This window comes from Tursiops truncatus, chromosome 13 (genome assembly GCF_011762595.2).
Source record: "Tursiops truncatus isolate mTurTru1 chromosome 13, mTurTru1.mat.Y, whole genome shotgun sequence".
In the NCBI taxonomy this organism is placed as follows: domain Eukaryota; kingdom Metazoa; phylum Chordata; class Mammalia; order Artiodactyla; family Delphinidae; genus Tursiops; species Tursiops truncatus.
The window spans coordinates 9,074,530-9,086,182 of NC_047046.1; the positions used below are offsets into that span (position 1 = coordinate 9,074,530).

At 47.3% G+C, this 11,653-nt stretch overlaps 1 protein-coding gene and 1 long non-coding RNA gene across 2 annotated transcripts in view; one reads left to right on the forward strand and one right to left on the reverse strand.

Moving 5' to 3' along the window:
• Positions 1-11,653, forward strand: part of CUX2 (cut like homeobox 2) — a 195,001-nt gene that overhangs the window by 40,185 nt on the left and 143,163 nt on the right. The gene's annotated exons all lie outside the window — the stretch shown is intronic.
• Positions 10,979-11,447, reverse strand: LOC141276246 (uncharacterized). The gene is made up of 3 exons (XR_012325511.1): positions 11,417-11,447; positions 11,308-11,344; positions 10,979-11,029 (listed from the first exon to the last, which is right to left on the reverse strand). It is a non-coding gene; the product is annotated as an uncharacterized lncRNA (long non-coding RNA).

An 11,653-nucleotide genomic window follows, 5' to 3' on the forward strand; every position in this document is an offset into this window, starting at 1 on the left:
GTTGCTGCTGCTGCTGCTACAATTAATAATAATAATGATAATTATACTGGTAATAATAAGTGATGCTGCACTGCATACTTGACACAAATTATCTCATGTAATCCTCCCAAGAACCCTAAGTAGACACTGTTAATAAGTAGGTGAGGACACTAATAGTACTGCAGTACAGAGAAGCTAGGTCATTTTTCCAAGGTCACACAGCTTGCAAATGGCTTAACTGAACCATGAACACAGATCTGTCCAAAACCCGGTCTCTCAACCATATGACCCAGACTTTGATTAAAGCAAGGTTGAACTTGACACTGTTGACATTTTGAGCTGGATAGTTCTTTGTCGTGGTGTGGGGAGGCATCCCGTGCATTGAAGAATGTTTTACAGCCTCCCTGGTCTCCATTAAGTGCCAGGAGTACACACTCCCCCACTGAGATGACCAAAAGTGTCTCCAAACATCATCAGATGTCCCTCTGGAGGCAAATCACCCCCAGTTAGATCCTCTGGTTTAACTGGGGGCCTCCTGGCAACGCAGAGGATATCGGGTAGTTGCTGTCAGACCCACCAAGGTGGATTCACCAGCCTGCAAATAGCAGATCTTCATTCATGCTGTTGCTGCTTGTAAGCTTGTGAGTGCTCATATCTTAAAGCCACATCAATCCATGGAAATCAGCTTGTGCACGAAAGATCGTTTGAGGGAAGTATGGGACACAAATACTTTCTTTGCCTGTTGAAAGGATTTTTCCACAGGAGTGCCGCACCCCTCACACCATCTCACCCTTAAAATGTCCGGACGGGTTGAACAGCCAGTTTGAACATCCACTTTGGCATAAGGCTGGGCACACCCTTAATTGGTAGCTTGAATAATGTTCATTTATAAGATGGTTCATATTAGCAAAAAATGTCCTTGCAGGTTTAGGCAAATACATGGTCCATACACATGGTAGAATTGTACCTTTCAGTTTAAAGTGTCCAGGACACTTTGTTGGGTGAATAAAGCAAGTAGTAGAATGGGATCCCACTTTTGAGAAAAATTCTACCTATGAATGTACATGTTAGTTGACATGTAGAGAAAAACCCAGAGGAGTAGACCCCACGGTTTTCCAATGGTTTTGGTTACAGCTGTAGCACCAGTGCCCCAGCACACAGTAGGTGCTTAATTATTATTCGTTTGATAGCTGAATACAAAGTGGAAAGACAGGGCTGTCAAACGTTTTTCTTTGTATGCTTCTCTGTCATTTGAATTTCTTATGATGAGCATAAATCAACTCTGTGGTTAAAGAAAAAAAAAAAACTCTTCCCTAAAGAAAAGAAATTTTAAAAAGAAGAGTCATGCCTTGAATTGCCCAGCTCTTCCTTCTGATGAGCTCAAAACCCATGTGCTCATCTTGCCAGAGCAATGCAAAGAAACAAGGCTGGTGTTTTATGGCCCTTGTTCAACCATGCATTGATAACACTGGCTTCCTGAAGAAAGCTGCTTCTTTATTTATTTCTCTCGCTTTGGTTTTTCCCTTGGGCTTTTGGAGGAGGGGAAAAAACCCAACAGACAGTGAGCATGAACAGGAAGGCAGTTTCGGGAAGGGAGTAGGGGCCTAGAAGATTCAGTCTTTCTGCTGCCCCAGGTGGGAGGCAGAGGGCTGGCCCAAATGCCCTCTTGGTGGGGAGGGAGCTCCCACTCCTGTGAATTCCTCTTGCTGTGGCTTCGAGATCCTTCCAGAGCTACCCAAGCGCTAGGAAGAGCCTGGGGGTATGTGCAGGTCAGAGTGGAAAAATAGGGACTAGATTATTTGAGGGAGCAAGTTTCAGAACCACAAGTAAGAGGGGCATGTCATCTTTCCTGGCAGTGAGGGAGGAGGGAGAAAAATGCGCCCCCCCCCCCAGACCAGCCTTCTGATTTCTGAATACCCCAAAGGCCTTTGAGTTTGTACAATTACATCTCAGATGTTTTTTAAAGTTTACAACTCACCCGATTCATAGAAAAAGATAAACACCCTTCCTATGTTTGGAGTCATATGTAATTTTTATCTCTTGACCTTTAAATGTAAGCAGCAGTAAAATGAAGAACTATTGCAGTCATTTAACACTCTGGCTGTACTAACTGGTTCCTGCCTGAGAACCGTGGTTTTAAATTGGCTAATGCAGAATACTTGCAGAGCTAATAATAATTCAGATTACTCCTGTCAGCTATTCCGGATTCATGGGTAATTTAGTAGTTGAATAAATTTTTAAAAAAATTCATTCGTTACCATGCACTGTTATGAATCAGTAGATGGTTTACCATTGGCAGCAGTAACTGTAAGAAGATTTAAATTGCTACTGAAAAGGATTTGAGTGAAGGTAATGTTTTATAATGTTCTAAGCCATATGCACTACTTTCAGGCCTCATCAGTTTTACATTGATTCCTAGTGAAGTGTTTAATTGCATCATGAATGCAATATAATTCAGTTCTTTCTGCTAATATGGTATATATCTCAAAGTGATATACAGCACTGACAGGGTGAATTCGCAGTTCCGTCTGGATTTGGGAGGGCAATGAGAATCGGGCACCTACTGGATGCACGGAGGGCGGGTGACAGGGGTGGGGGCAGAAGGCTGTAGCTTGGTGCCATCTTGCTGAGACTGGGCGGGGTGTCATGAGCATGTGTGGGGAGTGGTGGACTGTGTCTGTCACCAGCTCTCAGTGCTGCCATTCAGCTAGAGAGGGGTCTGGTGCTGTTGGCCTCCCCAAGGAGGGTGGGAGATCTCTTGGCTGGCTGAGAAGTTGCAGAAGGCTGGCCAGGCCCACTCCCACCATCAAATGCTAACAGGTTGGGTCTGGCCATCTCACTGGATGTTTCTGAGTGGTTATCAAGAATTGGGCTTTCTGTTGCCATTTGTTTGTCAGTCAGTGGATATTTATTGAGCACTTAAAAATTGGTGGTGGAGGGAACTGGGGCAAAGTTTCCTTTCTTTCTTTTTCTTTTTCTTTTTTGCATCTCATGAAGCAACCCAAGGTGCAGGGATATTCTTGCTGGGGTAAGCCACTGCATTCTATTTTAAGAGGCATCTCTGGCTACCATCCTTCAAAATGGTGGCATGTGAAGCAAAATTCATCCTTTCTGGCATTCATTCATTTATTCACTTATTCCTTCAACAAATATATTATGAGTCAGGCACTGTTCTAACTTCTGGGGGATAAAGTCGTGGACAGATATGGTACCCTCATGGAGCTTCTATTTTAGTGGTGGCAAATAGACCATAAGCAGGTTATATAATTAAGAACACAAATTAGCCTCAGATACTACTGATGGCTTCATTCCAGTAGGATCCGTCTGATACCTTGGTTCCAGATTTTTTCAGAGTCTATCTCAATGCGTTCTTTTGCTGAGGCTGCCATGACAAAGTATCACAGACCGGGCAGCTTAAACAACAGAAATTTACTTTCCTCACAGTTCTTGAGGCTACAAGTTCAAGATAAGGTATTGGCAGGGTTGGTTTCTTCTGAGGCCTCTCTCTTTGCCTAAGAGAAGGCCATCTTCATGTTCACAAAGCATTCTCCTTCTCTGCATGTCTGTGTCCAGATTTCCCCTATTTATAAAGACACCAGTCATATTGGATTAGGGCCCACCCTAATGACCTCATTTTAGATCCTGTCTCCAAATGAGGTTACATTCTGAGGTCCAGGGGATTAGGACTCCAACGTAAGAATTCGGGGAACACAGTTCAGCCTCTAACACCTGCTGTCGGGAGAGAGTGTGTGTCTGTGTTTGTGTGTGCTCACGTGTACGTATATGATCGTGGCTGGGTACGTGGGGCCTCTCAGTGAAGGGAACAAGAAAACAGTGCTAAATGCACTGTCATCAGAAGGCTTCTTCTGTCAACCCCCATGAACGATGTGAGAGTCACATCTGCTTGTCACGTCAGTCCCTTCTCCAGCAGGACCTTAAAATCAGAGTTCATGCATTTTCAGATATCTGATTGCCGTGCAGCCACAAAACAGAAGCCCAGGACTTGGGGCTCCCGCCTCAGCCTGGCGCCTCGATGTAATCAGAGCCTCCTTTTTATCCCCACTCTCGAGGAAGGCCAGCCAGGCCACCTTTTTGATCATCGTAACCTTGATGCAGAGAATAATTTATCCATGCCCCTGGACGAGGAAATTGCAAAATATTATTTATGAAGACAAGCGGATGCGTCGTAATTCTGGCCCTGCATTTCTGGATGCGGCTGGCCAGGATGGGGAGATGCGGTGGTGTGTGATAATAAAACAGGACAGTGTCCCTGTGAGATGGAGGTGTTGGGGGAACAGGGAGTCAGGGATCCTGCAAGAGAGATTCCAGGGAATGAGAATTGTTCTGGCAGCTGATCCAAATGGCCCTTCCGTGGACTCCCCCAGGCCATAAGTGGGAGGAGAAGAGTCTCCAGGAAAATGCAGAGGAAGCTCGTGTGAGAGGGGCTGTTGAACAGAGGTTTGGGCAGGGGACGAGACCTCCCTTTGAGGATTGTGGCTTTAGTTTTGGGGACTTGGGAAGTTGTATAGTACAGTGTTTATGAGTCCTGGCTCTGTCACTTTGCATGTAGTATGTGACGTTAAGCAAGTTAGGTCACTTTTCTGAACCTCAGTTTGTTTAGCTGTACAATAGGAATAATAACAAATCTACCCAAGAGTTGCCTCAAGATTAACATGAGATAATGCACGTAATTGTCTGGTCAATTGGCCAGACTTTCTTACCTAATAGCAATTCAGTTGAATGATTAAGAATGCAGGTCTGGAATCAGCCTGGCCTGGCATGCCTGGCTGTTCTGTTCCTCACTGGCTGTGTAGCCTTGAATGAGTCACTTCACCTCTCTGAGGCTCCATTTTCCTCACCTGTCAAATGGGTATAAAAAAGTTCCTACCTCAGAAGATCATCTTAAGGATTAAAAGAATGAATGGGAGGAAAGTTTAACAGCGCTTATCTTACAGTAAATACTCAGTTAAACGTTGGCCATTAATATAACTTCCTAGGCCATAGTTCCTTAGCAGTCTTACTTCTGAGAAACCATTCTCAACCTCAACTCGGATTTAGAGGCTCCCTGTCTCCCATCTTCCAGTACTGTTGAACAACACGCTTAATTTAGAAATCCAAACGGATTTGCGTTGCTTATGATTTGAAAAACTCTTCTGAGCATTGAGAAGTCCCTCCTGAGGTGACAGAACATGTGTTCCCGGCAAACCACCCTAGCATCTGTACAGCACAGGGAAGACAGACCCCAGCAGACCCCGACCTGTATGACCACCCAGTTTGCCTAACTCCTGGAAACACCACTGCATTCTCTCAGGCACCGCCAGAAAATTCAGCACAGTAAATGTTTTGCAGCCTCTCAGCAATTTGGGGTTCTGCCGAATTAGTGTTTGGTATTGAATTAGTGTTCATTTTCTCTAATATGATATAAAAGTATAATCACATTAGTGACTTTTATAGCACATTGGATTATACATTTGGAACACGTCCTTGCCTGAAGAGCTTAAAAAAAAAACCAACTAGCCAACAACAATAACAAGTGAATGGTCTTCCTCCCAGGCTCACAAGCACTGGCTTTTCCAGCTGGGCTGCAGCAACCTGGATAGAAAATTCTCTGCTCTCTGCCTCCTGGTCCCTACAGAGAAAGAATTTTCATTCCACTGCCCTGATTTGTGAAGCATTGAATTTAAGACCTTAATAGTTGTTCCAAATGAATGTTTCTTTAATCCCGGGGCAGAAACGTAGGCTGTGGTTGAGATGTAATTAATAGCACTAATTACTCTTCTCTGCTTTCATCTTCTTTTCTTCCTGCCGTCATCCCCGTTCCCCGAGAAACCTGACGGGAGCACGAGAATGTTCACCTTTTGCTCCAAGATGTCCCTGGACAGGGAAATGAGTCAGTGAGCCCAGAACTCACCCCTGTCTGGGCTCCCAGTTCCCAAATATTTTCTCTCTTCTTCCCAGTGGTTCCTCCAGTTCTGGGACTCCTGGGCTTTCTAGAAGTTTAGTTTTTCTAGAACCTGTTTCCAGCCATTGTGGTGACTCAGCCAGTTGTGAAAAGTAATGTACCAAGGAAGCAGTAACGCATGGCCTGACTCTCCTAAGCATCTTTCTCTGCAGTGACAGCCTCATTGATGCATCGGTTAAAACATGAATGAAGTTCTTCACAGACTCCCCGAGGTCCCTGCCACTGGATGCCCAATGCTGAGGGACCCTGTCAGCAGCCCTGTCGGGCCCAAAGCTCTGCCCCACCAAAACATTTTCTACTGCAAAGAGTAAGGACTAAAAAGTTTACTACATGTAATGAAAGGAAGTCAGCTGGTCTGGAGGGCTAAAATGATTTATTTTTACAGTGTCTCATTCCCAGATAATTGGAGGTGGGTAGACCCACCAAGACAGGCTTTGAAAGCAGGCTGCGTCTTGCATGCCAACTCTGAGAATTCAGTGGTGGCTTCTTGAAGTGCCACATTGAGAAGGAGTCTTAGACCACATTCTGGATCAGCAAAAGACAGTTTAATTCAGTATACAGACATTTGATGTGTCAGGCACTGCTCTAGGCACTGGAGCCATACCTTGAAGTGGGCAGCCAAACTCCCTCCCGTAAAGGAATTCACATTCTAGTCGGGAGAGGCTGAAAGTAGATACCAACAAAGTCAGCTTATGCAGGGCTTGAGCACAGGATAGAGTTAGCATCCTATTCTAATTGCAGTGGAAGTCATTAGAGGATTTTCAGTAGAGAAATGCTAGAATCTGGTTTATGTTTGAAAGATTGAAGCTTTAAAAAAAATCACTCTGGGTAAAGAGACTTGAGAAACTAGAAGATAAAGTTCAAAGGATATTGCAGACGTCTGAGCAAGGATGGTGGAGGATGAAGGAAGGGTAAGAATTTTTTTTTTTTCTTCAACACAGAGATGCCCCGTAAGTGCCTCTATTATTATCACCATCTGAGGGGGTCTTGGGACTGTACTGTAACCACAGGATCCCAGGGATTTTCTGCAGCAGGGCAAGTTTTGATGGGAAAAAGTCTGAGGTCACTGGGCCTGTAAGTGAGGTGGGACCGACCTGAGTGAGGCAAATAGTCCCAGGCAAATGGGGGGAGGGTCCAGGCACCTAGAAAGTCACGGGAGTCAAGGTCCTAGGAGATGCCTCTCGAGGCCTGGGGTGGGTTTCCAGACTCCCCCCCTACCCCCGAGGGGAGGGAGGGTGCTTCCTGAGTCCTGCGGTTTCCAGGCCCCCAGAGGGCGCGGGCAGTGTTGACGCATGCCCCCTGCCTCCCGCCCGCCCGCAGGTGCACCGGTGCAGCGCTGGTCCATGCAGGTGCCGGCCGAGTTGAGCACGGCGGCCGGCGAGGCGGCAGCGCTGCCCTGTACCTTCACGCACCCGCACGGCCATCTGGCGCACGGGCGAGCGGTACCCGGGCCAGCAGGTGTTCCTATGCGCTGCGGCGCGGGGCAGCGAGCTCTGCCAGACTGCGCTCAGGCTGCATGGCCGCTTCCGGCTCAAGAATTGATTTGATTTGAGCTCAACTGTAGAAGTATAACTGACTAGATTCATTGGTGGGTTAGATTGCAGAGTAGGCGTGGCCAATCCATTAGTAATGTCTGCCACAGGCAAGGGAAGTGGCAGTTGCCACACACATGCTCTATATTTGCCCTCTCTGCCTTGTAAGTCATTTTTAGGCTGATAGGAGGGAGTTGGGAGGATGAAGGCTCACTCAGGGATAGTAATCTGTGGCTTCAACAACAGCTACATATATTCCAGGAGGTGCATTTTGAAGAGAATATTCAAGGACTGTTCATGGAACCGTGGGGGGGGGGGGGGGGAGGGGTGTGTGAGATGCCACATTATCTCAACCTGAGATTGTCCAGGGATCGGTAAGGCAAATGGGACTTTCAGAAGACCAAATTAGACCAAATCCCTATAGATATGTGCAAAGGACCAACATGACTCCATGGAGATGCAATCAGGGAGGTTCAAAGAGAAGAGGCAAGGCAGACAGCCATCCATGGAACAGGTTAATAGAAAAAGTTTTCATTTATGTCAGGTGAAAACAGAGGATCAGAGACAATCCCCTCTTCTTTCCATCCTACAAAGAGGAAGGACCTGGCAGAGTTGGGGGCGAGCAGAGGACAAACTGGAAGCCCCTTTGGGTTTTTTTGTTATGGTTTGTTTTTCTTCTATAAATCTCTGTCTTCTCTAAGAAGATCAGACACTTGGAGAAAGGACATCATTGTGTGACTGGGTAGGGTGGAAAAGACAGCCTGGAGTTGGGAAGGGAATGAGACTTGAGGAGGGAAGGGCTGTTTTGAAAGCCTGAAGTACCCTCGTAAGGAAGTGGCAAGGCTGCAGTGGAGGCCCTGTGAATCTTACTACAAAATTTAAAAAATCCTTCAGGTTAAGGGAAGTTTTGTGAGATTATAATATGAACAGGGCTGTATGTGTAATATGCAAATTTCTATTAAATAAAAACCAGTGTGAGGGCATACTTCAGGATTATAGGCCAGTTTGCTCAGCTTCCATTCCTGCAAAGAGTCTAGAAAAAACTGTCAAACTATGAGCTGAAATCTCTGCCCTTGTCCTCTTGGTTCTCACAGCCAGCTGTATGACTCTAGGAACATCCAGCCCTGGACAAACTTAATTTCCTTCATTGACAGATGGGCTGGCCATGAAGATAGAGGACTCGGGAAATGAGGCCCACGTGAGGCTTCCACCCAGGCCCCTTCCCCTTAGGCCTGGGGAGGACTGTGTGGACCCCTGGATCTCAAACACAGTTGGTGTTCAGACCCATCACCCCAACCCAGGAGGGTGTTGACAACACCCACCTGGGAGCCCAGCCTGACATCTCTTGCCAGGATGCTGGGCCGACTTGGAGAACCACTGGGGTAACCCACTTTAAAATATTAATTTTCAAAGATGCATTATTCTATAAGCAATATACATGTAATATTTTTAAGGGAGGCATTAAAGATGACAATAGAATGAACAGTAAGTCTCCTGAACTTTCAGCTCTCTCCTGGCTGTTCCACATTTATTTGTTTTTCCAGGACATTTTAACCCATAGACAAACGTGTAAGTGCAGCCCCCTTTTTAAAATAGGAAAAGGATTATGGGATTATTTCTTCTTCTTTTCAATACTTATTGAGTGCCTACTGTATGCTGGGAGCTGAGACTACAGCAATGCAGAAAAGAAAAATGTCCAAGACTTCCTGGCACGGGCTGTCTGGGAGAGGCCAGGGAGACAGCCAAAAAGCATGGAAACCAATAAGATAAAAGAATCACAAATTGTGATCCTGCAAAGAAAATCAATAGTGTGCTGTGTTAGGGGAGCAGGGGGAGGGTGTTATTAAGTGACCTCGAAGGGCGAGGAGTCAGCCATAGAAAGTGGGGTGTATGGGTGTGAGGTGTGTGTCGAAGTCGGCTTGTGTATGAGTGTGTGGGCATCTAGGTGTGTCTGTGGAGTGTGGAGTGTATCTGTGTTTCGAGATGTGTGCTGCTTTATCTCTGTGGGTGTCTGTGTGTCTGGGCGTGTATGTATCTGTATGTGCACACACGTGTGACGTATGGTGGAAAGGCTTGCGCTGGGGTCTGAGAGCTCCTGTGACCAGAGTGTGGAGGCGTTGTGAGATATGGATGGAGAGCAGGGCTGCACCCAGGTTTGCAGGCCTCCTTTCCCAGATGAAGGGGCCTGAGGTTTTGACCCAGGGAGTTGATGGAGAGGGACACAGGGGAGCGACGCAATCCCGGGGCATTGTCAGGGCTCCCTGTGAAAGCATTATGGGGGCAAGTGGGTGGCCAAGAGGATGCTGGGTGACAGCAGAGGACGGCTTCGGCTTCCCTAGACGTGAAGCTGGTGGATTATTTAATGTGGCAGAATGGAATGAAAGAATCTGAGTGGATTCGATGCTGTTTCCTGAGATGTTACGACACTGGGGGAAAGAGTGGGGAGCAGGCAGGAGCCCAGGGTTTTCTCTTGGTCATAGGAAATCTGAGATGCCCGTGGCCTCCCAGAGGGGACATCAGGTCTGCAGTGGGTGTGCGAGTAGAGCCCAGAGTCCTGTGGGCTGAAGGTGAGACCCTCGGAGGCCTGGCCATGTCCACGGACTGGGCAAACAAACTTTCCCTGGCTCTGAGGCCTTGAGCCAGAGCACTGAAGGCGCCCCATCAGTTAATGCCAGCACAGCCCCGTGGGCATGGCTGCAGGAAACCCAGCAGAAGGATGTAGTAGGCACTTTCCTGCCAAATGAAGGAGTCCGTCAGCTCCCTGAGGCAGAGACTGGGTCTTTTCATATTCCCAACACCATCCCGGGCCTGGTATAGAGTGAGGACTTGTGTTTGTTGAATAAGAGTTAGAATAAGCTAATCACAGAAAGTGACCATGCAGGAGCCACGTGAATTGGGCAAACTCCAAGGTGTTTGTGGTTAGGCTATAATCGCTTCAAAGATTTACAAAACCTTGAGACGCAGAGGAGTATCGGGGGTCCCACAAGCAGCCTGGGGATTTGAACATTTGGAATTCAGACCTTCACTACTTACAGTGTGGTTGGCCGTGGAGTGATAGCATCGGTGTCGCCTGAATCCTGTTAGTGATGCAGGGACATGGCCCAATGCTGGACCTGGAATCAGAATCTGACCTTTGACAAGTCCCCACATGATTCTTGTGCACATTCAAGTTTGAGAAGCAGAGGGAAGCACAGGCGCTGCCAACAGGGCCCCTATGTCCTAAGGGGCTATTTAGGGAGGTGAGGACATGGGGGATATGGGCCTATTGGCTATTTATTAAAAAAGCATGTGGGGCTTCCCTGGTGGCGCAGTGGTTGAGAGTCCGCCTGCCGATGCAGGGGACACGGGTTCGTGCCCCGGTCCGGGAAGATCCCACATGCCGCGGAGCGGCTGGGCCGGTGAGCCATGGCCGCTGAGCCTGCGCGTCTGGAGCCTGTGCTCCGCAACAGGAGAGGCCACAACAGTGAGAGGCCCGCGTACCGCAAAAAAAAAAAAAAAAAAAAAAGCATGTGGTTCAAGCTGTCTGGAGTGGGGAGAAGGTGCATCCTTCCACTGCCTGGGAAGAGAGAAGTGGGAAGTTCACAGAGGGTCACAGCTGGTAAGACAGCAGGAGGTTCTCCAGAGCCAAACCAGAGTCACCTCCCCTGAAAAGTGACCTCTGAACAGTGGTTGAACAGAGGTGGGCACAGAAAACACAAGGGTTTGGGGAGAGGGACACACTCTCGCTGTCACCTCTCTACGAGAAAGTCAGTATTATTATGCTGAGGTGGCAACGGGGTAGGACGGAAGCGGGTGTTTGGGCCAGAGAGCATGAGGTTTGAAATCCACACAGACCTGCATGTGATCCTTGTGCTGCTTCTCACCATATAACCTTGGGCAAGGAAATAAGTGTCTCTGAGCCTTGTTATTCTTGTCTAGAAAATGGGGCTAAAATAGAACTTACCTAATAGGGACATAGGGATGGTAAATGCAGTGGTGACTGGAGCTGGCTGGTGAGGACCATTAGCCTCCCTCCAGCTCCAGGGGTGGTGACCTCACAGTGGGAGCTTGAAACTGAACATGCTGGGAGAATTTACACCATGGAACACATCTGGACTTTGCCTTTTCTCCTAGAAAGCTGGTTTTTAAGCACACCACTGTTTACTAGCACATAACTGGTTTAAATGACAAGATGTATTTA